The following is a 3,334-nucleotide window of genomic DNA, read 5'->3' as shown; positions in this document are numbered from 1 at the left end:
TGATGAGGGTATTCCCTTTTTTTGCTTACATATATATATTTTTTCTCTTCTCATATACATTTATCAGTCTTTTCGTTTGTCTGTTTTTGTTTGTATACCTCATAAATCTTACCTTGGGGCCCATTTGGGCTGAGCCTTCCCTTTTATCTTCCCTTTTTTCCCTGTATCTCTCTTTTTTTTTTTTTTCCTTTTTCCTTTTCCTTTTTTTTTCTTCCTTCTTCTCTATTTCTTTTTCTTTTCTTTTTTCTCTTATTTGGGTGGGGTACCCTGATTGCACAGAAGTGTTCCAGGGTGCACCTTGACTGCACCACAGTCGATACATCCAGCTGCATCCATTCAGTCATCTCTTCCCAAAATGACTAGGAGGATGAATGCCCAACAGAGGAAAAATACAGAGGATGGACCTTCTGCAACAGGGCTAATGGCAATCGACATAGACAATATGTCGGAAAAGGTATTCAGGCTAACAATTATCCAGGCAATAGCTAGGTTGGAGAAAGCCATGGATGACCAAACAGAATTGATTAGGACAGAACTGAAAGCCAACAGGGATGATGTTCACAATGCTCTCAATGAGTTCCAATCTAATCTAAATTCTCTAAAAGTTAGGGTAACTGAGACAGAAGATAGAATTAGTGATCTGGAGGACAAACAGAGAGAAAGGATCAGGAGGAAGCCTGGGACAAACAGCTCAGAAGCCACAAAAACAGAATCAGGGAACTAAATGATGCCATGAAACGTTCCAACGTCAGAATTATTGGAATCCCTGAAGGGGAGGAAAAAGAAAGAAGTCTAGGAGATATAGTGGAAGAAGTTGTCTATGAAAATTTTCCCAATCTCACAAATGGAAACAACATTCATGTACTAGAGGCAGAGAGATTTCCCCCCAAGATTTTAGATTCTCGAAAGTCCTCGTGACACCTTATAGTTAAAATGAGGAATTATGTTTCAAGACAGACCCTCTTAAAATTAGGACAAAGAAGCACCTTACATACAGAGGAAAGCCCATTAGAATAATTTCAGACCTGTCCACAGAGACCTGGCAAGCCAGGATGGGCTGGCAAAATATATTCAGAGTACTAAATGAGAACATGCAGCCAAGAATACTCTATCCAGCAAGATTGATGTTTAAAATGGATGGAGAGATAAAGAGTTTCCAAGACCGGCAAGGCTTAAATGACTATGCAACCACCAAGCCAACAGTGCAGGAAATATTAAGGGGGTCCTATAAAAGAGAAAAAATCCGAAGAATATCATTGAACAGAAATATAGAAACAATCTACAGACAGAAAGACTTCAAAGCTAACACGATGTCAATAAAAACCTATCTCTCAATAATCACTCTCAATGTAAATGGCCTAAATGTGCCCATAAAACAACATGGGGTTGCAGATTGGCTAAAACGACAGGACTCATCCATATGTTGTCTACAAGAGACCCATTTTGAACCTAAGGATACACCCAGACTTAACGTGAAGGGATGGAGAAGCACTTTTCATGCCAGTGGGCCTCAAAAGAAGGCTGGGGTAGCGATTCTCATATCAGATAAATTAGATTTTAAACTAAAGACTGTAGTCAGAGATACAGAAGGACACTACATAATTCTTAAAGGGACTATCCACCAAGATGACCTAACAATTGTAAATATCTATGCCCCCAATATGGGAGCACTGAATTACATAAGAAAACTATTAATCAAGATAAAGAGTCATATTGATATGAATACAGTTATAGTAGGAGACCTTAATACTCCTCTCTCAGTAATACACAGATCATCGAAGCAGAAGATTAATAAAGAAATAAGAGCATTGAATGAAACATTGGACCAGGTGGACCTCATAGTATACAGAACACTCCACCCTAAAACAACAGAATACTCATTCTTCTCAAGTGCACATGGAACCTTCTCCAGAATAGACCACACACTGGGTCACAAAGCAGGACTCAACCAATACCAAAAGACTGACATAATTTCCTGCATATTCTCAGATCACAATGCTTTGAAACTGGAACTCAATCACAGGAAAAGTTCAGAAGGAACTCAAACACCTGGAAGCTAAAGACCACCTTGCTTAAGAATGCTTGGATCAACCAGGTGATCAAAGATGAACTTAAACAATTCATGGAAACCAATGAGAATGAAGACACTTTGGACCTAAACCTATGGGATACAGCAAAGGCTGTTCTAAGGGGGAAATACATAGCCATCCAAGCCTCCCTCAAAAACATTGAAAAATCCAGAATACACCAGCTGTCTCTATACCTTAAAGAACTCAAGAATCAACAACAAATTAAACCAACTCCACAAGCAAGAAGGGAAATAATCAAGATTAGAGCAGAGATCAATGAGGTAGAAACGAGAGATACACTAGAACGTATCAATGAAACTAGAAGCTGGTTTTTTAAAAGAATCAATAAGATCGATAAATCATTGGCCACACTAATCCAAAAGAAAAGAGAGAAAGCCTGAATTAATACAGTTATGAATGAAAAGGGAGAGATCACAACTAACACCAAGGAAATAGAAACAATCATCAGAAATTATTACCAACAGTTATATGCCAATAAACTAAGCAACCTAGATGAAATAGTTGCATTCCCGGAAAACTGTAAATTCCCAAAATTGAACCAGGAAGAAATTGACAACCTGAATAGACCAATATCTAGTAATGAGACTGAAGCAGTGATCAAAACCTCCCAAAAATCAAGAGCCCAGGATCTGACGGATTCCCTGGGAATTCTACCAAATTTTAAAGAAGAAATAACAGCAATTCTTCTAAAGCTGTTCCAAAAAATTGAAGCAGAAGTCAAACTTCCAGACTCTTTTTATGAAGCCAGCATTACCCTGATCCCCAAACCAGGCAAAGACCCTACCAAAAAGGAGAATTTCAGACCCATATCACTGATGAATATGGATGCAAAGATTCTCAACAAGATTCTAGCAAACAGGATCCAGCAACACATTAAAAAGATTATCCACCATGAGCAGGTGGTGGGATTGATCCCTGGGTTACAAGGTTGGTTCAACATTCACATATCAATCAGTGTGATAGAACAAATCAATAAGAGAAGAGAGAAGAACCACATGGTCCTCTCAATTGATGCAGAAAAAGCATTTGACAAAATCCAGCATCCGTTCCTGATGAAAACGCTTCAAAGTATAGGGATAGAGGGAACATTCCTGAACTTCATAAAATCTATCTATGGAAGACCCACAGCAAATAACATCCTCAATGGGAAAAAATTTGCAGCCTTCCCATTGAGATCGGGAACTCGACAAGGATGCCCACTCTCACCACTCTTGTTCAACATAGTATTAGAAGTCCTAGCTACG

The sequence above is a fragment of the Meles meles genome, unplaced genomic scaffold (genome assembly GCF_922984935.1).
Source record: "Meles meles unplaced genomic scaffold, mMelMel3.1 paternal haplotype, whole genome shotgun sequence".
In the NCBI taxonomy this organism is placed as follows: domain Eukaryota; kingdom Metazoa; phylum Chordata; class Mammalia; order Carnivora; family Mustelidae; genus Meles; species Meles meles.
This window is presented reverse-complemented; position numbering follows the sequence as displayed.